The sequence below is a fragment of the Lactuca virosa genome, chromosome 4 (assembly GCF_052849685.1).
Source record: "Lactuca virosa cultivar CGN04683 chromosome 4, Lactuca_virosa_CGN04683_v6, whole genome shotgun sequence".
Classification (NCBI taxonomy): Eukaryota; Viridiplantae; Streptophyta; class Magnoliopsida; order Asterales; family Asteraceae; genus Lactuca; species Lactuca virosa.
Genome location: NC_136429.1, coordinates 391053271 through 391077160, shown reverse-complemented (window position 1 = coordinate 391077160; position 23890 = coordinate 391053271). Strand labels below are relative to the sequence as shown.

Sequence of the window (23890 nt, the reverse complement as noted above, 5' to 3'; positions counted from 1 at the left end):
GAGATATCAAGATTGACTACCTTTTTACATTGAGAAATGTTCTTTATGTGCTTGAATTTGATCTCAATTTGATATCAGTCAGTGCACTAACCAAAAGTCAACAGCTCATAGTTCAATTCACATGTCATCATGCTTATATTCAGGATACCATTCACAAGAGGATGATTGGCAAAGCTGATAACATTCAAGATCTTTATGTGATGAGCACTAAAAAGGAAGAGGTTGTTAAACTTGTTGATACAAGGATCAATGTTGTTTCTGTTGATTTGTGACATAAGAGATTAGGACACCCTTCATACAAAGTTCTTATTCCTATTAAGAATCTTTTAGGTGTTTCTATATCTCAGAATAAATGTAATGATCATTGTTCTGTATGTCCTTTAGCTAAACAGAAACAATTGTCGTTTGAAAGTGTTAACAACATTTGTGATGAAATATTTGATTTGGTTCACTGTGATATTTGGGGTCCATATCAACATTCTACTCACAATGGTCATAGATTTTTTGCAACTATTGTTGATGATAAAAGTCGATATACATGGATTTATTTGTTGAAACATAAATCTGACATTACAGGAATAATACCCAAATTTTATTCCTATGTCAAAACTCAATTCAACAAAAGCATTAAGTCATTCAGGACTGATAATGCAAAAGAATTGGAATTCAAAGAATTTTTTGCAGACAAAGGCATTCTTCATCAAAAAGCATGTGTGGCTAAACCACAACAAAACTCAATGGTTGAAAGAAAACATCAGCATCTTCTGAATGTTGCTCGATCATTATTTTTTCAATCCAAAATTCCAATTCATTTCTGGGGAGATTGTGTTCTTACAGCTGCTTATTTGATAAACAGAATTCCTTCAAAGGTTCTTTCACATCAGACTCCATTTCAAAGTTTATATGGTAGTACTCCTACTTATAAGCATTTACGAAATTTTGGGTGTTTAGCATATGCTTCTACTCTGGCTGCTAATAGATTGAAGTTTCAACCACGAGCCAAAGCATGTTTGTTCTTAGGGTATCCTCCTAACATGAAAGCATACAAGTTATATGATCTTGAAACTAAACAGATTTTTTGTTCTAGGGATGTTGTTTTTCATGAAAACATATACCCTTTTCACAACAATTCTGTTGTTGATCATATTGATCCCTTTGATCACATTGTTCTACCTGTACCATTACCTGACCATGATATTTCCATAAATACCCCTGCACCATTTTTGTCCCACGCTCCTACGAATGCTTTCCTTGAGTTCATCCCGCTTTGGAGAAACCTCCTTCATTCTATCGCGGGGTCACTGAATGAAGTCCTCCGTTTCTTTTGGAGGTGCTGACCCGCAGCGAGGCAGAGATGACTAAGTGACATATGGAATATGGCGATGACAACAGCATGTCGTAGAAGGAGATAACAAGTGGAGCCAACGACCCACTAAGACTAACGTATCTACAACTACATCCCCAAGCGGCAGTCAAACGGGGGCGTGAATGCGAGATGCCAGCGGAATGATCGGCCGGACAGAGGCTAGGGCTCCTTCCTTCCCACCGCGTCCTTCCTTGTGTGTCGGAGATATAAAGCGAGTGCACCGGAAAAGAACGGGAACTGGGTCGATCTATTCTATGTCGAAGCATCCGAAGCATAACTGCACACTCACACGATCTTTGCCGACAGATAGGAGCATTCGGTGGAACCGGTGAACTACACTTGCTTCTGGATAGATGTGTGGGACAGAGGGCTCGTGGTACCTGCTGCCCACCCTTCCTCCTCTGCTTTGAGAACCGTGTGACTCACAAATTCCGCCAAATGAAGTTCCACTTCCATCACATTCAATTCCAGTAACATCTCAACCTATCTCAAGACCTGTTAGATCACATAATCCTCCTTCTTATCTCAGGGACTATCATTGCAATCTTGTTTCCAAGAATGACACAATCTATTCTTTGCATGATTATTTGTCTTATGACAATTTGTCACATGCACATAGAGTATTTGCAATGAATGTTTCAGCTAATTTTGAACCCAAACTTTATAAAGATGCTTCGAAACATAAAGAATGGTGTGATGCCATGCAAGCTGAACTTGATGCTATGAAAGAAAATAATACTTGGACTATAGTACCCTTACCTCCAAACAAGAACATTGTTGGCTGCAAATGGGTATACAAGATCAAATATGGATCTAATGGTCAAATTGAAAGACACAAGGCTAGACTAGTTGCTAAAGGGTTCAATCAAAAGGAAGGAGTTGATTATTTTGAGACTTATTCTCCAGTTACCAAACTTGTTACAATCAAAGTTTTACTTGCAATTTCAGCAATTAAACAGTGGGACATGGTACAACTAGATGTGAACAATGCATTTTTGAATGGTGATTTACAAGAAGAAGTATTCATGGACATTCCACAAGGTCTTCAAATTCAGGGGGAACCTAAGGGTTCAAAACTTGTATGCAAACTGAATAAATCAATTTATGGACTAAAGCAGGCTTCCAGACAGTGGTTTGACAAATTTTCAAAGTTTCTAAAAGTGTTGGGATTTATTCAGTCAAAGTCTGATTATTCATTCTTTCATAAAGGCAGTGGTGAAACATATGTGGCATTACTTGTCTATGTTGATGATATTATCATCACTGGACCATATAAGCAAGGGATTGCATTCTTAAAACAACAATTAAGTCATCAGTTCAAACTGAAAGATTTAGGTTCATTGGGATATTTTTTGGGTCTTGAAATAGCAAAATCACAGAAGGGTATTTTTGTCTCTCAAAGAAATTACACTTTGCAATTAATTGAAGATGCGGGTTTTTTGGCTGCAAAGCCAAAATCTACTCCCATGGATCCTAAACTTGACTTAGTTGAACACATGGGAGAATTGTTTGATGACCCATCAAAATATAGAAGGCTTGTGGGCAGATTATTATACTTGAACATAACCAGACCAGATATTTCTTTTGCTGTTCAACGATTATCCCAATTCATGTCAAAGCCTTGTACAAGTTATTATGAAGCAGCTTGTCATCTTCTGAAATACTTGAAGGTTTCAAGAGGCTTCATGTTTTTACCCAGATTTTGATTGTTCAAATGTTATTTGAAATTTCGATTATGTTTGTACCCTCGTATTAAAATCCATGGCTCTGCCACTGGATATACCACGAATATCACCCACGAGAACCTATCTCTAGCCGCATGAAAAACCGAAAGAGCTATATCTAATCATCACCCAACACAGACCAAAGTTTGTCACTCTACATCACAAGCTATAAACGAATTCCCAACATCCTTGATTTGCACACGGCAACAAGAGCTCATAAGTCACTCCATGTCAATCCCCTGATTAACCAAATTGGTTTTAGTAGGGATCCTATTCTGTAAAATCCTCCAAATCAAAATATTCACTATTTTAGGAATAAACTGATACAATCTACTCTTATCAATCTATGAAGCCAACTAAGGTCTCGTTTGATAATTGTTGACTGAGAAAGTGCTGACTGAGAAATGTCTGTCTGAGTAATAAATTCCGACTGAGTAAGAAACCATTCTGTTTGATTGTACGTCTGATTGAATGTGCTGACTGATACAAAATGATCATTTTACCCTGATGCTCTAGTGATGGATAATAATAATAATAATAATAATAATAATAATAATAATAATAATAATAATAATAATAATAATAATAATAATTGATTATAAAAGTTCAGGGTCCAACTAGTAATTTCTAGAAATTAGTTATGCAAGACAATTTAAAGTTGTGGTAGATTCGGTCAAGATGAGTATCTTCAAGGACCAAAACTGCCTAATTCCAATTTTGAGTTGTCTTCTTCCCCTTATCAAATGCAGTCTCTGTTCGTGTTTTTTTTTTGTGCGCCTGTGTTCTAGTTTCTTTTTCCCTTTCTAGGGATTAAATTGATGGTTGAGGAAGGAGGATGAGGGTGGTGCAGGGGCAATGGTGGAATGAATTTCAATCAGATTGAGTCAGCAATTTCTTTGGGTATGAGCGAGTCAGACATTGTTGACCCGGTCAGATGCAAAGCTGAAGCATATCAAACACATAGAGCTGACCGAGTCAGACATTTTTGTCTGACCTGACCCAATCAGATCCAAATCAAACAGGGCCTAAGACTCATCAATTTGATATCTAGTAGCACTAACCAAAAATTCATCATAATTATCCAAATCTTATACCCATTTATCTTACATACTAGTATATTACTAGTTATACTAGTTGTAAGGCCCATGTATTACATAGGTTAATTTAAAAAAAGTTAAATATAAATGCCAAAATATTTGAGAATTTTGAGTTTATAAGAAAATAAGAATAATAATAATTTATTATAATGGAAATATTTTTTTATCTTTAAAATTTAAACAAATAATTTAAATAAAGAAATGAAACTAATGAGCTTTAATTTTAGGAATTTTGAAACTAAAATATTATTTGGATTTTAATAAAATAGAAAAAAACTCATAAAATGACATATGAAAAAAATTAATTCAAAATAACCACAAAATGACATTTGAAAATTTGAATGAGTGTGACAAGTGGCAAAAAAACCTTCATTTATTAGAGATGTTTTTTTATCTTTAAAATTTAAAGAAATAATTTAAATAAAGAAAATAAACTAATTAACTTTAATTTTGGGAATTTTGAAATTAAAAGGTAAGTTTATTACTGAAACTAGGTGTGAGACTCGTGTACTACATGAGTTGATTAAAATAAAAGTTAAATATCAAAGTGTAAATATTAAAACATCAACATTGTCTTTTAACTCAAGATTAATGATACAATCATCATGTCGTACTATGAAAATATAAATTTTAATATAAAAAAACTATACTCATACATAATAATACCAGTGTTTTATTTTAAATATTTATAATAAAATAATTTAGTTTGCTAACAACTTATATTATTTTATTATTCTCAAAAAGATGTTTAAACAAATTTTATTTAGAAAATAAGAAAACAAAGAACAAACAATCTAAGAAAAATATAAAAAATAGTATGTGAGTAGCATAATTTTAAATCCGTATAACATATATAGATACACTAGAAAGTTTTTGAAAAAATGGAATATATGTGAATTTGAATGCCAAATAGTAGCATAATTTTAGGATAATAATATCGAATAAGAAAAATAAATGGAGGCGAGTTGTTGGCATTTGGAGCTTGCATGCTAACTGCTGTTGTATGGTGGAGGTCCTGGAACTCCTGTGCTAACTGCTGCACCTCAATAACTGGTGCAGGTCGGCCTTGAATCGGGCCGAGAAGTCACTCCATGTCATCGCGTCCAACGCGACATCATCTCCAATAGTATGTCCAACCTCCTCCCACCAATCACGTGCTCTGTCCTTCAGAAGACAGGAAGCGAGTCAGACCTTGTCCCCCTCGGGACACCGGATAGAACGGAAGGCGTTGGCGACATCTGCCAACCACCGACTGCTAGCAATGGGGTCCTTAGCCCCATGATAGTTTGGAGCTCTGTGACAACCGTCAAAATTCGATTCGGTTCTAGATTTGACTAAACTTAGTTGCACGTATAGGCACGACACATACTAGACTAAGTAACTAGAAACTAAGTTATAACCTACTAGAAGCTTGGAAACAATTAGAATCAATGGATAGTATACTTAGATTTCACATTGATATGTGAATTCTACAACTACTTAACTGTAGTGAATATCCATATTTAGGTCACTCTTTGACTCGAACACCTTTTCATGAATCATATACACACATCATGCACTTTACCTAGTGGTAGAAATTAGGTCAGAGTCTCATAGAAACTTAAGTCAAAGTTGAAGACTAAGACTAATATACTTGATTCCTCAATTTCGCTTGAATCTCGGAATCACTACATAGAATGCCAATAAACCGATAAAAATAAATTACAAACATTATTTATAACTATAAAAGAGTTATAATACCATAAGATAATTTGAAGTCTCAAATATTCAATTTATTTTGATATTCAAAGTTTATTAAACTCCAAAACCCTAAAAGCCCTAAAACCTAAATTTTATAAAGTTTAACATCAAGAATTTTATAAAATTAGTTATGAAACTTATGCTAAATTCTGGGGTCTATAAATCCTAGTTAAATTCGTGGACGACCCCTATGCTAAATAATGATCCCTCATTAAGTTTCATCGATTTTTGTTACTGTTTAATATGGTTTTGAATTTTCTTTTTGTTTAGCCCCAATAAATCATAAAACCGCTTTAGATAATTTGAAAAGGTTATATAATAATTTTCGCAGCTTATACTCTCTGTGGAAGACTTAGAAAAATATTTTCAGAATTTTTCATAATGTATTCCTATTTTTCCCCGATTTTTGTGTATATTATGGACTAAAAATAGGAAAAATAGTTCTGCTTATCCAAAATTCATAAAAATTTACCAGAACACCTTGTAGCACATTAGGAGGCTACATAAAAATTTTGATGACTTTTCCCTTCTTTATACTATTTTTCTCCTATTTTCTAAGATTAAATACACTTAAATACACAAAATCGGATTCCAGTAGATAAAAACCACATTTGGGATTTTTCCCAGATTATTTACACTGTACATGAACTTTACAAAATTTTTTGTAATTTACTTTAACTGTTTAATAATTATTCTCCAATTAATGATTATTTAAGAGGATAAAACAAAGAAAAATAGAAAGACTAATTGAAAAATATCTTTTATATTTTTCACAGCTTCTACATGTATAATAAAAGTGTTACAAAAATTTTGGGCAATTTTGGAAACTGTTTTCTATTTATTTCAATTTTTATTAGAATAAATGCTCAAAAATCATAAAATTGGGTTAAACAGTTTAGAAATCAATTTTTATATTTTTCCCAACTTAAGAATGTTTAATAACAATATCACAAAAAGTTTGGGTAATTTTGGAAACTGTTTTCTATTTATCCCCATTTTTATTAGAATAAATGCATAAAAATCATAAAATTGGGTTAAACAGTTTAGAAACCCCTTTTTATATTTTTCCCAGCTTAAGTATGTGTAATGACATTGTTATAAAAAGTTTGGGGTATTTTCAATACTGATTTCTATTTTTCATGAATTTGTATCTATTTAGAGAATTAAATATGTGAAAAATGGTTATACATATTCATAATCCATGAAAATTTATCTAGAAGTCTTTTAGTACATTTAGAACCAAAATCTGAAGTTTGGTAATTTTTATTAACTGTTTAGTATTTTTCATGATTTTATGGTTATTCAAGAAACTAAAATCGTGAAAAATAGTCAGACAAATCAAAAATTCAAGAAAATTTATCTTAAGGTCTTTGACTTCAATTAAAACTTAAATGCAAAGTTTGGGAAAGTTTAGAAATAAATTGATTTAGTTTTGAATATTTAATCATTGGAACACCTCTAAAATGTTAAATATTAACATTTCAATAATGGAAATTTTCCACTTAAATTGTTATATAACAATTGATTCTTTGAAACTTAATTTCCACAGAAAAATGTTTGTAACTTATCAATATTAAATTTTGACACATTATTGGCATATTTCTATTGTAGTAGTAAGTATACTAGTGTTAGATTTCGATTAGAGACTCACTAGCGAATACCATTATTGTAGGAATCGGTAGTGGTACACGTGGAACGTAGTTCAAGGCACCATTTGCATCATCTAAATGCATTGTGAGTATTCACGCACTCCCCTATTTTCGGATTTTATGTTTTGGGGTGGAAAAGCATGTCCCGAAAAACTATTATTTGAATGTTGTATTTAAATTGATTTGTATCAAACATGATTGCTATTTTATTGCTATGTCTCTCTATGTATGTCTATGCAACACGGAACATGAGAACTTATCGTACTAAGGCCCTTCCCTTATCTCTAACCATTAACTCTTTGAGCCAATGGTCATTATGGATAACGCTATTAGGAATTGACAACTCCTCACTCGCCCTATTGCTGGAGTGCATGATACCATATTCATCTATGGAACGATAATCATAGATCTTGATAGGGCTTCAGTCATAAGTTTGGTTGAGACTTATTGTTTGCTCATACACATACAAACTCGTTTCTTGTTATAGCAATAAACTTGTTATTAATTATAGCAATGAACTTTGTTTCTCATTACAACAACGAACTTTTATTACTGAAAACTTATATACATGTTTTAGCAATGAAATTGTTTGCTCCTTGTAGCAACGAAACTGATTGCTCATTTTAGCAATGAAATTTGTTTACTCGTTTGAGCAACGAACTTTATCTTCCATGAGAATATGAATGTTGCATCTTATTTGGGCAACATACTTTATCTCTCATGATGACAAAGAACTTTGTTTTTACAAACTTATTTACTCATTTTAACAATATACTTTTATTATTGGAAACTTTTATCAAAACTTTGATTTCAATTCATGGAACCAATATTATTTTGTTTATCTGTGAGTACTCACCAACTATTTTTATAGTTGACGCTCGTTTTACATGCTTTTTCAGGAATCATCGAGTAAGTGGCACTTAGGGACACTTCACTTTTAGGAGCATTCGCATGTGTTGTATTTCAATTTACATTGTAATTTTATTTTAAAAGTTGTTCAAACCCATTGTGAATTTGTAATGATTTTTAATACTATGGTTGGTGTTGTCTTTTAACTTTTGCAATGAAACCCTTTGTACTGCCACGCCCTGTGTTTCCGCTTTAGCGGGGTGTGACAGAAAATGGTATCAGAGCCGAAGGTTATAGAGAATACCGGTTTTCCTTTGGAAAACCACAACTATAGCCAAAAATTTTCTAAACGTTTTTAAAATATAGAACATACTACTTGTATAACTAATTCGAGTACGCATTATTGGACTTTAATTAAGTATAGCCTGGCCAACTATGCTTAATTAAGGAAAGTTAATGTGAGGCTGGAAACGGTTATAGTAGAATTATGTTCAAAACAATTTTCAACTTAAACTATTGAAAAACAAAATTTTTCGGTGTGCGTACGGGCATTGCATATTATAGGCATTCATCTAGATACACTTAGAAACTAAGTGCACTTTTATAACAATGCCTTTATTTAGAAATATTCTTGTCCCTTATCAAGTGCTAGGTTAACCACTTAAGTTATATCACTAGCCACTCTAGGAGCAATACACTTAGTACTGAGAATGAGTATTCCTTGGTAGCTATTGGCTTTAGATGTAAGGTTAGTAGCTAGATATACACTAGTAATAATCATAAGTCGAAACCTATACGAATTATTCCTCAATACCTCTTCATCGTCTTCGTACTAGAGTTACAACTATGAAAAAGCGTTTTGATATCGACACGGATGAGAATTGGAGCATCACGTAAGGAGGTAGATGAGTCTCCACTAAATAATCACTTGGATACCATTGGCGGGCATTCCGGATTCAACTCACGAGGAGACACGGAGGTTTAACCTATACGTGAGACCTTATTACTACGCTACGATTTAGCTCTAGGTTGTTTCCACCTTGAGCTTAAAACTTAACATTGGATATCCATTTGACCTCTATAAAAGGTCGTAAACTGTATTGAGACCATAAAACGTTTTTCAAACAATTTTTCTTGTCCTTTATCTTGGGGGAAAAGACATCGGCACTCGCCTTAGACTCGCATTAGTATTTAGGTACGATCAGCTACACTAACATACTTATTCCTTACTTCTTAATCTTCCATCGAAAAATTATTTCGCTTCATCGTTTTTATTTATCATCGATAAAATATTTTATAACCACTTGATTCAACTTAGTATACATTTCCTAACAATTTAAGCCATATTCTCGCTAAAACTCTTTTGACAACTTGCTTTAACTTAACGCTTTTCTTCAAAACTCAATTTAACCAATATTGGTTTTTAACATTGCTATTTCAATTTCAATTCAAATCCATTTCAATGGATATATATGCTTTTAAGGGCATATAAACCATTTTAAACCTTGCTTACCATTTTGACACGTTTTCGAAAAACTTAGAAACATTTTCTTTTATAAAAGTGTTTAAACTCTATGCTATAAAACTTAAACATATGACATTGAAGTTCATATTATGTGAAAAAGTTTCATCGAATCTTCAAAACACTTTTATTTGACTTTTTAACAGCTTTCTCATTTAGACATTGTAATTTACTTTAATGTGTTTTCTCGAAACCCAACATGATATTTATGAAAATTTCTACTTCAAACATGTTTATAAGACATCTCCAGTGCTTGTATTTCAAAACATAGCTTATTTGTGTACTTTGCTTCAATGTGGTTTTATAATCTATAACGTTTTTAAACTTTATAGCATTTGAAAACTTAGTGCTCACTTTTAAAATTCCAGTGACGCACTTTCGACAATGCACAATTATTCATCTAAATATGTAAGTTTTTACCTTATCCGTTTTAACCATTGTTGGACCCCAGTCAAAAAAGGTCAAAACTGTCAGATTTTCAATTACAAGTTTTAGTGTTTCTTCTTTTTCACAAAGAGAGTTTAACTTAATAGATAACTCGTGAATTTTTAGCAAATCTTAGAAAACACTTTAAAACTTCTTCATTTCTATTTAATCATCAATATACATAAAATATTGAAGTTTGAAATATATCTCAACCTGGTTTTAATCTACCTATAGGTATTGTTCTTATAATTTTAACAATATCAATCATTGCCGCCGCTATCTTCCTTTTTCTTTCCCCCGAACTTTATTTTTCGCTCTCCTTCTGACTTTAGATGTCGCACACCATAATATTAACATAATACATTGTCTAACTTTGTTTCTGTCTATTTTGCTTCACCTTGTATCATGTTTGTATACGTAAAGTCTAGAAGTCTACCCTTGCGTTTTGAGCGATTAATACGTGTATAGTTGTGATGCATAATTTTGATTTAGCCAACTTTGATATATTTAATTACGCTTTTTATCATATACATCTTGTTTTTTTATTTTGAAATCTACAATAAACAGGTAATCCTTAATTACATTTGCTCCTTTTGCTCTAAATTTAAATTTTTGATTAAACGCACAATTTTCATTGTATTTCCTTACAATTAATATACAAGGTGACCGCCTTGTTCTTATCATTTTTCAAAATCCAGAAAATATATGTGAAGAATACATTTTAGATGTTTCATCTTTTCTTTAAAAATATGAAAAGTTTTAAAAGTTATGATTATTTATCCTTCAAATGAATATTTTTGTAGAATCACTAAATTAAGAATGCAGTGTTTTCGATGATCGACATTTTTACACCTTTCTTAAAATAGTATTTTACTTTGCAAATTTCAGTGAATTCCTAAACTCTCAAACTTGTTTTAATAAGTATTCTGAATCCTCGTAAACTTGAATTTGTCCTGACTTAGACAATTGGACAATTTCTCAAAAAAAAAATAATAATACAAATATTTCTATACAGATTCCTTTAATGGCGACTTAAACCTTTAACCTTAATTAATCTTTATATTATTTTACTACTTCGTTTGATCGTCACACATGTATCTTCATTATCTTGGAATTATTACACATTTTGATAATAGTGAAATTAATTATCATTTCTAAACACACATTTTGAGAGCAGTGAGATTACTTATCATTTTAAACGCTCAAAATGCTACCTAAATAATGTGATTTAAAATATCATAAAGTTTCACCGCCTTCATTAGAAACAACGACTCTCTAACTTTATTCTTCAATCATGGTTCTATTATAGTTAGAGTACCTGTAGTAGAAATTATAGCTTCAGAAATCCTTGATCATTTTGTAATTTCTTTTGTAGATGGGAGTTAAATAGCCTTTATATTCGAGATGTACCAAAACTTCGTTGCCTACCCTTAATGTGTATCAATAGGAACTTACCGTCGATCGCTTCTCTTTCATTCGTGCTACCCCTTCGTATTTTGGAATATATATTTTTCCAGATTTAGTAGCCAACCTGGAAGCGAACAAATTGTTCCTAATCTTTTCGTTATTAGGCGGAAAATTTACACGTAGTGTTGATTTAGAACGCGACTTAAAGATCATTGCGGATTTAACGCTTAGTGTAGTTGGTACTTTAGCAAAACTTATACCGCTCTCTTAATTCAGATAATATCTAACTAGATGATCTTTTTCGACTAGGTCGCCGTGGTTGGAACATGATTCCATGAATCAAATTTTCCATAATCTAGACGAAAGAACTCGAATTAAGGAAACATTAATTTGACTATAGCTAAAGAATTGGGTTCTTCCTTTGAGGAAATAAACCCAAAATAATCAAAGAACACTTCAAGTCACCACCTCTCCAGCTATACAATTGTATTTGACTGAGTTCTAATAGAATACGTCACGAATTGAATTTCGGGACGAAATTCTTTCAACCGGGGGAGACTATGACAACCGTCAAAATTCGATTCGGTTCTAGATTTGACTAAACTTAGTTACACGTATAGGCACGACACATACTAGACTAAGTAACTAGAAACTAAGTTATAACCTACTAGAAGCTTGGAAACAATTAGAATCAATGGATAGTATACTTAGATTTCACATTGATATGTGAATTCTACAACTACTTAACTGTAGTGAATATCCATATTTAGGTCACTCTTTGACTCGAACACCTTTTCATGAATCATATACACACATCATGCACTTTACCTAGTGGTAGAAATTAGGTCAGAGTCTCATAGAAACTTAAGTCAAAGTTGAAGACTAAGACTAGTATACTTGATTCCTCAATTTCGCTTGAATCTCGGAATCACTACATAGAATGCCAATAAACCGATAAAAATAAATTACAAACATTATTTATAACTATAAAAGAGTTATAATACCATAAGATAATTTGAAGTCTCAAATATTCAATTTATTTTGATATTCAAAGTTTATTAAACTCCAAAACCCTAAAAGCCCTAAAACCTAAATTTTATAAAGTTTAACATCAAGAATTTTATAAAATTAGTTATGAAACTTATAATATTATCTTAAAATAATTAAATTCAAGGAAATATAATCAAGGAAATAAAAATTTAAGTCATTAACATTTACCCTTAATTTATAAGTCAAAAATCAATATTTTATGAGTAAAAACTATATTAAGGTGCATATTTTATAAAAATTTGGTATTTTTATAAAATAATTAGAATTTTATAAAAATGGAAGAGTGAGGGAACCTCTCTCCTCATCAAAATTCGCCCCCCCTCTTTCCTAGGCACCCTCTTCCTAAAATTTTTAATCATTCACTTCACCCTCACACTCCATCTTCTCTCTCACTCTACCCCTCATTCTCTCTCACACTCTTCATCACCACCACTCCATTTCTCTCTTCATTTCTCTATACCCACGGAATTTTCCAGAGAATAAGTCCAAGAACACACCTCAAACTCAAAATCTTCATCATCTAGTGGTGTTCATTAAGGTAGAACACGATTTCCTTTCATTTTCCTCCATGTTTTCAAGGTTTTTCTTGCATTTCCTTCTTCTTCTACACCTTTCTCTTAGAAAATTTGTGTGAATATTCATTCACTTCAGTTTTGATGATGATGGTGGTAGATTTTCACCAAAAACATCTTGCATGTTACAAAATGGTGAAGATCCATGACCTAAACCTAAGTCAAAACCATGGAAATGCACTTTTCTATATGTTTTGGTGGAAAAACACCACATGCACCCTATGTTTTCTATCAAAAATGATTTTTGAACATTTCAAACTCATGAATGATCTTCAAACCAACATGCATGTGATGATCTTCAAGCTAATATGCTAGATAATCAAAATATGTTGTTAAAAGCTTTCAAATATGTTCATGAAGGATTTATTTCCAAATAAATATCTAAAACTCCTTTTCTGACCAAATCCGATTTTTTCTAGATTCCCATCAACAAAATAAGATGATCTGTAAATTTCCAGAAAATAATTCATTTTTCTAGAATTATTATAATTAATGCAATAAAATAGGGCAATAAATCATATAAAATATTTTCTGGGGTCTATAAATCCTAGTTAAATTCGTGGACGACCCCTATGCTAAATAATGATCCCTCATTAAGTTTCATCGATTTTTGTTACTGTTTAATATGGTTTTGAATTTTCTTTTTGTTTAGCCCCAATAAATCATAAAACCGCTTTAGATAATTTGAAAAGGTTATATAATAATTTTCGCAGCTTATACTCTCTGTGGAAGACGTAGAAAAATATTTTCAGAATTTTTCATAATGTATTCCTATTTTTCCCCGATTTTTGTGTATATTATGGACTAAAAACAAGAAAAATAGTTCTGCTTATCCAAAATTCATAAAAATTTACCAGAACACCTTGTAGCACATTAGGAGGCTACATAAAAATTTTGATGACTTTTCCCTTCTTTATACTATTTTTCTCCTATTTTCTAAGATTAAATACACTTAAATACACAAAATCAGATTCCAGTAGATAAAAACCACATTTGGGATTTTTCCCAGATTATTTACACTGTACATGAACTTTACAAAATTTTTTGTAATTTACTTTAACTGTTTAATAATTATTCTCCAATTAATGATTATTTAAGAGGATAAAACAAAGAAAAATAGAAAGACTAATTGAAAAATATCTTTTATATTTTTCACAGCTTCTACATGTATAATAAAAGTGTTACAAAAATTTTGGGCAATTTTGGAAACTGTTTTCTATTTATTTCAATTTTTATTAGAATAAATGCTCAAAAATCATAAAATTGGGTTAAACAGTTTAGAAATCAATTTTTATATTTTTCCCAACTTAAGAATGTTTAATAACAATATCACAAAAAGTTTGGGTAATTTTGGAAACTGTTTTCTATTTATCCCCATTTTTATTAGAATAAATGCATAAAAATCATAAAATTGGGTTAAACAGTTTAGAAACCCCTTTTTATATTTTTCCCAGCTTAAGTATGTGTAATGACATTGTTATAAAAAGTTTGGAGTATTTTCAATATTTTCTATTATTCATGAATTTGTATCTATTTAGAGAATTAAATATGTGAAAAATGGTTATACATATTCATAATCCATGAAAATTTATCTAGAAGTCTTTTAGTACATTTAGAACCAAAATCTGAAGTTTGGTAATTTTTATTAACTGTTTAGTATTTTTCATGATTTTATGGTTATTCAAGAAACTAAAATCGTGAAAAATAGTCAGACAAATCAAAAATTCAAGAAAATTTATCTTAAGGTCTTTGACTTCAATTAAAACTTAAATGCAAAGTTTGGGAAAGTTTAGAAATAAATTGATTTAGTTTTGAATATTTAATCATTGGAACACCTCTAAAATGTTAAATATTAACATTTCAATAATGGAAATTTTCCACTTAAATTGTTATATAACAATTGTTTCTTTGAAACTTAATTTCCACAGAAAAATGTTTGTAACTTATCAATATTAAATTTTGACACATTATTGGCATAATTCTATTGTAGTAGTAAGTATACTAGTGTTAGATTTCGATTAGAGACCCACTAGCGAATACCATTATTGTAGGAATCGGTAGTGGTACACGTGGAACGTAGTTCAAGGCACCATTTCCATCATCTAAATGCATTGTGAGTATTCACGCACTCCCCTATTTTCGGTTTTTATGTTTTGGGGTGGAAAAGCATGTCCCGAAAAACTATTATTTGAATGTTGTATTTAAATTGATTTGTATCAAACATGATTGCTATTTTATTGCTATGTCTCTCTATGTATGTCTATGCAACACGGAACATGAGAACTTATCGTACTAAGGCCCTTCCCTTATCTCTAACCATTAACTCTTTGAGCCAATGGTCATTATGGATAGCGCTATTAGGAATTGACAACTCCTCACTCGCCTTATTGCTGGAGTGCATGATACCATATTCATCTATGAAACGATAAGCATAGATCTTGATAGGGCTTCAGTCATAGGTTTGGTTGAGACTCATTGTTTGCTCATACACATACCAACTCATTTCTCGTTATAGCAATAAACTTGTTATTAATTATAGCAATGAACTTTGTTTCTCATTACAACAACGAAATTTTATTACTGAAAACTTATATACATGTTTTAGCAATGAAATTGTTTGCTCCTTGTAGCAACGAAACTGATTGCTCATTTTAGCAATGAAACTTGTTTACTCGTTTGAGTAACGAACTTTATCTTCCATGAGAATATGAATGTTGCATCTTATTTGGGCAACATACTTTATCTCTCATGATGACAAAGAACTTTGTTTTTACAAACTTATTTACTCATTTTAACAATATACTTTTATTATTGGAAACTTTTATCAAAACTTTGATTTCAATTCATGGAACCAATATTATTTTGTTTATCTGTGAGTACTCACCAACTATTTTTATAGTTGACGCTCGTTTTACATGCTTTTTCAGGAATCATCGAGTAAGTGGCACTTAGGGACACTTCACTTTTAGGAGCATTCGCATGTGTTGTATTTCAATTTACATTGTAATTTCTTTTAAAAGTTGTTCAAACCCATTGTGAATTTGTAATGATTTTTAATACTATGGTTGGTGTTGTCTTTTAACTTTTGCGATGAAACCCTTTGTACTGCCACGCCCTGTGTTTCCTCTTTAGCGGGGTGTGACAAGCTCCGCAGGCTCTAAACTCTCTGAACGTCTGTGCGCGCGCCCCCATCATGGCCGCCATCTCGGTGTGGAACACACCCAATCTCTCGTCCAAAATCTCCATAATTCCCTCCTTGACCGTACCAAAGATCATAGGAGTCTGGTCTAGAATACTGCGCGTAATCTCAGCTGAAATAAACTCTCTCATCTGCTCATCGAGCTGCCTGGCTCTAGAGCCCGAGCCTGATCCCTCACCGGCACCTGATTTTCCCACTGGTCTACCCCATAGCATCACCATACTGCATATAACATAACAATCATCAGAATACACATCACTATTGAGGGATCACACACGCACTACAAGTTCCTCAGTTTTATCTCAACCCTCCTTGACTCGAGTACAGATCCTCTGCTTTCAGTAGTATGGGCCCATACTACCTTCCACATCTATCCGTACTTTCCTCAAGGATTGCCCCGACTCCACCAAGTCCCTTTCAACTACTACTACTGCTCCCAACACTACTCTCATCCTAGGCTTGCCTTAGGGTAATCACCATCCCACTCTCCACCATCAGCTGCATAAGAAGTCCCTGCTATCTTCCCCTAACTAGCTCGCGAATACTATTACATATCACTAAGCGAATGAGAGATCCTACTCTACAACGGTTGGGCTCAAACAAGAGCTACGAAATAGAGCTAGACCTAACCTTCTGAAATTATTTAGTCCTCGCAATATGAAACTTAACATATTCATTTACTAGTTAGTAAAAGATAACTAGAGCTCCTAAAAGCACAAAGCAAGCAACATTCGAGCATCGAGTAAACATAATCAAGCATATCTCATTCAGGCCATCACTGACTAATATGTACTAGCATGTAGTTCATAAAGCTCATATACATATAATAGGCACATAAGACATCCTCCTAGATCCTTAGTCCTAATCTGACATGCAATTCTCATAAACATATCATAACATAAACTTGTATGGGTAATTTGGGAGTACTTACTTGAGCTCGGATGATTGCATGCACCACACCCTTTTATCTTTTTCAAAATCCTTTTCTCTTTTCAAAATTCTTTTCTTTTTCTCAAAGTTCTTTTAGTAAAAATGATTTTCTTTTGAAAATATTTCTATACCAGTTCCTTAGTTTGAGTTCAGACACACCCGAGAGTGTGCCCGAATCCCTCAAACCAAGGCTCTGATACCAACTTGAAATATCTCCAAAATACGGTCCAAAAATTTCGTTTTCAAATCATTTACGAAAATCATAATTCATCAAACATCAAAATAAAAATCATAAGTCATGTATCTCAAATCATCATAACAAAATACTGTATCAAAATCATATGTCAAATTATCAGAGTAAATCATCCCAGGCTAAAAGTTGTGGTGTGTGCCATGCAGTCATCCCGAGCCCTTCCCCTGGCTAGTGGAGGTACCTGAAACCAAAACTGAAAACTGTAAGCACGAAGCTTATTGAGTCTCCCCAAACTACCACATAACATACAAATAAACACATACTGCAAACATTGGGCCTTGCCCGCTACATTGGGCCCCGCCCGGCATCAGGCCCCGCCTGGCATCGTGCCCCGCTCAGTATACAGATCTGTTTCTACTAGGCCCTGCTTGTCTCTGGACCCCGCCCACTATACACATACAAACATATAATCATAATCATGCTAGTACATAACAATCAAACACAACGTTATAACAGCTAGTCTCAAGGCTCCGCCTATCTTGGGCCCCGCCCCTATTCTGCTAATAATGAGATATGGAACCCCGTCCACACTCAGCTAGTGATGAGATATAGTTCCCTGCCCACACTCACCTCCCTACCAGGCACATACAAGTATCACAAAGACAACAAGTATAACTAAACATGCATTCCTTCCTCGGGCCCCGGCCGACATCAGACTGAAGTCCGGAAAGCTTAGACCTTCCTCGGGCTTGCCCCGGCATCAGACCGAAGTCCTGAACATGAAATCTACATCGGGCTTGTCCCGACATCGGACCGATGTACATCATATGCTAACATACATAAACGGGTCGGCATTGGTTCCTTCGACCCTCTCCTATAGGAGAAAACTCACCTCACACGTTGACTATAGAAATCCTACGAATAAACCTCTCCCTGCTAGCTGGTAGATCCCCGAACTGTTGATCACTCGACTCCCCGAGCTATCATTACCAACATAATACTTAGTCAAGAACTGATGAATCCTTCTTAGGGCAAAATGACCATTTTACCCCTGATCAAAGTCAAAGTCAACGCTTGGTCACAGTCAAAGTCGAGGTCAACTTCCAGTTGACCAAACTCGTCGAGTTACCTCCTAACTCGTCGAGTTCCTATGCTATTCAGACTCGTGATAAAATGAGACAACTCGTCGAGTCCCTTCACAAACTCGTCGAGTTCTACCTGGTACGGAGTCGGGACAAGTCGACTCAACTCGCTGAGTTCCTTTCTGGACGCGACGAGTTCATGCAGAAACCAAAAATGGGGAAACCCTCTTCACATCGTCGAGTTGACTATCCAACTCGTCGAGTTCCTTTAGTCCACTTTTCATTCAGTCACTTTTAAGCTAAACTAAGTCTCCCAATTGCAGATCTGACTTCCTAGGACATTATTACCACGTAAAGTTGTAAACTTTACGTGCATGCAAGCTCCAAATGCCAACAACTAGGCTAAAAGAAAGGTTAGACTATGTAGAAGGGCTCAAGCTTCAAAAAGCTTCAAAGTTGCAACTTCAGATCATGCTCCTCCCAATAATTAGTCCACAAAAAGTGCTAGAAATGGCTTGAAAGCTTAAGATGAAGAGATCTATCAATAGAATAATAAAGGTAACGACTTGTTACCTTCCAAATGTTGCCAAACCGAAGTAGGTGTTGGATCTACAAGCTCCCCTTCGTTCCTAGCTCTCCATCCTTCAATACATGCACCAACAATGGAACTCTAAGCCTTACAATGCTAAAAAATGGAGTTAGATGGCTAGGGTTTTGCTTTTGGATGTGAGAGGGCAGTAAGGAGGCTAGGAGAGAGGCTTAGTGCTCTTTAAATAGGGTATAAAAACCCATATTTAGGGTTTCCTAAACCCTGACCAACTCGTCGAGTAGGTCTCCCCGAATCGTCGAGTAGGTCCTTCCACCCGCGTCCTAATCTTGCTTATACTCGTCGAGTTACCCTCCTTGGACTCGCCGAGTAGACCTTATTTGACTTAGGGTTTTTCTTCCTTAAATTAACCTTCTAGATTCTGGGTGTTACATGATACTTGAATTGATAGTAGCACAGTCCTTTTGGGTTGCCCTCAAACCTAGCAATTGAATTGGATAAATTTTAGAGAGATAGAATGATTTATTAATTTATTATTTGGTTAATAAATTAATTGGAATTCAAAATAAATGATTTGTTAATCTATTATGAGAATAATATATTAATTAGAAATAGTATTATTTAATTAAAAATTAATCAGAAATTAATTGGAATTAATTTTGAGATTAATTGGATTAATTAAAAGTAGGATGACTAAAGGTGACAATGTTCAATAGTTGAGCATTGAGGAATTCTAGAACCTCCTATAAAGGGGGGAATGAGATCTAGAATCCTTCTACGGTTTCCTTGGGCTCTAAGGGTGCCTTGGATGCGTTAGGGAGGAAGCTAAAAGATTAGGGTTATCTTGGAGATACCTGCCTTATCCAACACCTTCCTAGACTCATATATAAACCCCTAACAGTTAAGAATTTTGTTCATGACTCTTCCTAGAGGCGTAGGTCCCAAATTCTTCTTCTCCTCTTTCTCTCTCTTTAATATCCTTGGTTGCTAGGGTTTGGGTGTGAACCATTAGAGGCACGATACTTGTGGTGCTTGCTTCCAAGAGTCTTTCAAGAAGGAATTCAAGATTGTTTGCTATAATAATCTTCAAGGTTAGTTTTCTTATCTTATGAATTAGTTTGTTAATAGAAAAGTTTTTTTTGTAGATTAGCCAATCATAGTGTTGCTATATGTGAAAGACATAGATTCAATTAGGCATGTGCCCTAATCAATTGAATTGTTTGATTGTTTTCCACTTAAGGCATTGTAGTTGTAACCCAAAAAAACCATCAGTGGTATCAGAGCCTAGGGTTGTCTTTCATGTATTTGCACATTGGTGAATCAGAAAATAAACCAATTTTTGGTTCTGTTGCAGTTCATGTCGTGACCTTGGTTCAGTCCGGGATTTTCTGCCTAATCTGCCTTAACAACTTTTATATCATAAATATTTGCCATATTTTATCCCCAAATCCGATTTTGGTGTATCTAGAATGATAATTCAAAAGCCTAAATGATAGGGGATTAGTATTTGACTTGATTAATTGTTTTGTGATTAATATGATTGATTTTTTTAAATGTTTAAATAATAAATCTAGATATTAATTGAACTTAATAAATTATGTTAAATAATATCTAGTATTTTGAAAAAGTTTAAAATACATCCTAATGGATCTTATTATTAATTTAATTAAGTGATTAATTAAAAGATAATTAATAAATCCATAAAAATGTTTAAATTTAATTAAATTAAAAGTTTAATTTATTAAAAGTTTAAACCCTTGTAATTTTAAAATGTTTTAAAATACACCTTATACTATGTATATAATTAAAAGTTTAATATATATTATATGTATAAGAATAGTCAGTCAAATCGCTAGTACGCCTCATTCACGAAGCCATACTACGAGAGTGTTGGGTATGTTATGTTGCGTCATGGGCTTGGTATTGTATATCCGGATTGGGCCTATCCATCCGTGATTATTATGTAGGGTTTAGCTATAAATAGTGCATGCATGTATGCCTTAAAAACTAACGTGATTATAGTTATCATTGCTTTGTAACCCTAAACACCTCTACAGTCGAAGTTCTTAATCGAGCTCTTCTGAGGTGTTAAAGTGTAATCATTCGACATCAGTTAAACCATTACTGTGTTCTTCATTACGTCTTTTACTGTTTATCTGCTTAGAATCTATCGATCCTACTAGAACTTTGTTCTAACAATTGGTATCAGAGCAGGAGACTGTGTGATCAATACAGATTCCTTCTGTTTTTAGAATTCTTTAGGGTTTCCGCTTTTATCGAATATATAGAAGCCGTCTTCTTCCTGTCGACGGTAACTCTTGTGTTTGATAAAACCCTAATCTCAAGTTTACAGGTCTGATTCTAGCGGTTCTAAGAAAAGGTTCACCATGTCTCACGAAGATTCTCAAACCAATCCCATCAACATCTCTAACAGCATTGGGTCCACTACAAGGGTTCCCATTCTTTACACTTAAGACTATGAAGTATGGGCGCATCACTTTGAAGATTACGTGGTTGGATCTGAAGATAATGGTTATCTCATTTGGGAAGCTATCACGCTTGGGCCGTTTGTTCACTCTGGAACGAACACGACAGTGAAGACTCAAAAAGAATATAATAAGCTTGTGGCGGACGTAGATAAGATGCCACAGGACGAAAAGGACATGTTGCTATGTAATGTGAAGGCCATGAGAATGATCAGATTCGCACTGCAATGTGACACTTTTCGGTTAGTTGGTTCGTGCACGACGGCTAAAGAAATCTTGGATAGGTTGAAGGAACTTTATTCAACCGATGAAGATCTAGAACACTCTATTCAAACCTTGCTACTATCTGAATTTGGAGTTTTCGAACAGAAACCTGAAGAGAAACTGATACAAACCTTCGATCGCTTCAATCATCTCCTTAGCAAGATGATCAAGCATGGTATAGAAAGAAAATTGATCGAGCAAAAGGTAACCTTCATGAATGGTTTGAGACCAGAATGGATGGCAGTGGTTTCAACAGTGAAAGCTCACGAACAATTCAAATCTTATTCACTAGCGAAACTTGTGGGCATACTTAAATCCCATGAGAATGTGGTAACCAAGGAGGCGAAGGTAGTTTCGGGTGTGGGATCGTTAGCCCTTGTCTCAAAAGGCAAAAGTGTTGTAGAAGAAGAGGAGGAGTCAGATATGTCTGAATGTGACGTTACAAGCAAAGAGTATGCAATGATGGTCACCAATCCAAAAAGGTTTGCACGAAAGAAGTTCCCTGTCAACAAGAACCGAAACTGGTAGGGAAGTTATAGTTCTGAGAAGGTGAAAGATGAAGCGAAGAATACTTCTCAAAAGGATGACGACAAGAAGGAGAGCAAGCTTGCAGAATACTCTGGATTCGACTGCAATTACTGTCATGGCAAGAACCACTTTGCCAAAGATTGCATGCTGAGGAAGATGGCTGAGAAAAAAGATGGTGAAGATGATGAGGCGTATTACATGCCAAAGTTGGAAGAGATCAAGAAAAAGAAGGCAACTAACAGTTCAATGAATGCCTTGATTGTGTAGGAAAATACGGATGAAGATGAGTTCGGTGGCGTTGAAGTCTGGTCAACCGATTCTGAGGATGAAGATGTGAGAAAGCCCACACATGGAAGAGCTTATGTGGCGAAGGATACAGGTTCGGCTGGAAAATGTTTGCTGGTTACAGCTGGTAGACCAACCGAAAGTGCAAGTAAGGAGCCGAACCTAACTAAGGACAAGTGCTTTGCAGCCATGCCCTTGAGTGAGAAGATCAACGACTGTGATCGGCTGATCAAAAAGGTACAATCCATCCTTGAATCACTTAAAGTTCCAGTAACAAATTATGAAGAAGAATTAAATGAACTAAAATTTAAATATTCTAACTTAAGTGGTAGTCTCATGCAAACTCGCTTAGCGAACTCTAACCTAACTGACCAACTCAGCAGGGTGTCTTCAAAGAGTGATGAGAGAAGGATGTGGATTGAGCTGAAGGAGACGGAGCTAAATAGGGCTAGGGATGAAATTATTTATTTACAACGAGACAATTTAAAGTTTTTGAAACAAAGGAATGTTTTTTGTTTAATTGCTAAACGCTTATATACAAATATTGCTCAGTTGCACTTAAGTTGTGAAATAGGGAAAAAGATTCATAAGATGATCTTACCCTTCCTTGAATTTAAGGAGGATGAGGTCATTGCTGAATGTGAATCCCTAATGTCCTCAAAAGAGACTTCCATCGCTTATAAAATCAGACTGGACAAGATAGAAACCTTCATTGACTCTAAGGAACATAAGTGTATGCTCAAAAATCTTTTAGATGAAAATGATAGGTTAAAAATTAAGTCCGAGACTATTCAATCATTTGACTCGTCTAACGCCAAATTAATTTCAGAACATAAAATGAATATAGAAAATACGTCTGAATTTGATGAGGAAAGTGAGATGAGCGAAATCTCGGTAGAAGACGTGGTTGATTGTTCTGAGTTTATGAAAAGCGAAACCGAGAATGAGAAACCCCTCATATATGAAAACTCGGT

At 33.9% G+C, this 23890-nt stretch overlaps 1 pseudogene; it reads right to left on the bottom strand.

Moving 5' to 3' along the window:
• Window positions 1–1287: 1287 nt before the first annotated feature.
• LOC145106411 (uncharacterized) lies at window positions 1288–1947 on the bottom strand (annotated as a pseudogene).
• Between the last annotated feature and the right edge of the window lie 21943 nt (window positions 1948–23890).